Source organism: Echinops telfairi, unplaced genomic scaffold (assembly GCF_000313985.2).
Source record: "Echinops telfairi isolate 266 unplaced genomic scaffold, ASM31398v2 ScPeMD7_5;HRSCAF=22, whole genome shotgun sequence".
Classification (NCBI taxonomy): Eukaryota; Metazoa; Chordata; class Mammalia; order Afrosoricida; family Tenrecidae; genus Echinops; species Echinops telfairi.
Genome location: NW_022103901.1, coordinates 21413550 through 21414631, shown reverse-complemented (window position 1 = coordinate 21414631; position 1082 = coordinate 21413550).

The following is a 1082-nucleotide window of genomic DNA, read 5'->3' as shown; positions in this document are numbered from 1 at the left end:
CCGGCGGAGCACCGGGCGCCTCGTGCGACTTGAACTTCCGAGGAGCAGCTACTATTTTTATAGGGTGTGCCTGACCTACGGAAAGGCGTCCCCGCGGCGGTGGTGAAAGTGCTAAGCCGCGACCCCGAAGATGGTGCTTGGGACCCGCGAAAGGAAAGAGGTGGCTAGAGGCTTCCCGGGAGATGTGCTCGGAGATGGGCGAGCACAGAAAGAGGACCGAGTCAAAAGTTGCTTCAAGGACAGATCTGAAGATACGGAAGGCGGCAGCGCCTCTTCGTGCGTACAGAGGAAATGGTTTTTGTAAGGTTGTCTTCAAGAACTCATGTGTTCTTGGGCGCAAAGGTTTCCGATTTGGAGAATGGAGTCATGGTTTTGATGAGCTCTTTTCAGGCCTCCTTTTTCAGTGGGTGCTTGTGTAGCGTGAGGCCAAGTTGGAGTCCAAAAATTTTAGAGTCTGTAGCAAGGGCACCTGGGATACTTAGCATAATTAATTGAGCGTCCACAAAAAAACTCACTGCCATGACCCACAGCAACCCAATAGGACAGAGAACTACTGCGGGTTTCCAAGTACAGGGTTAGAAGCTTTAGCTTCCTCAAGCTGAAGGTTTCGAACTGCAGGCCTTGTGGTTAGGCACCTAGCTCATTATCCATTATGCCAGTCGGGCTCCTTTATTCCTAGTTCAAGTCCCAGATTAGTGCTGGGACCACCATTTTAGTCATAAGGGGCCTGGCCACCCATGCTGCTTACACCAGTTGATCCAGGTATTTTAGGAAGAGGAAGTTTGTGATTCTAAAGACAGTTGAGGTGTAGACTTTATTTGTAGGTTTCACAACTTATTTTACAATATCACACTGTCCTGCTCTGGTTAGTGTATGTTACATTTCCCTGAAGGCATTGTTTCTGCAATGCAATGTGTGGTTTCGGTTCATTTCGTTTTTACAGCCTCTACTTCCTCTGCATGCTGTGTACGATCTCCAACAATGCACCCCCTTGGCACCCCGAGGGGACAGTTTTACTTTCTCACATAGCGTTTCAAAAACCCTATGGTTATGTCATGTTAAAATGATTATTTTTTATCTGA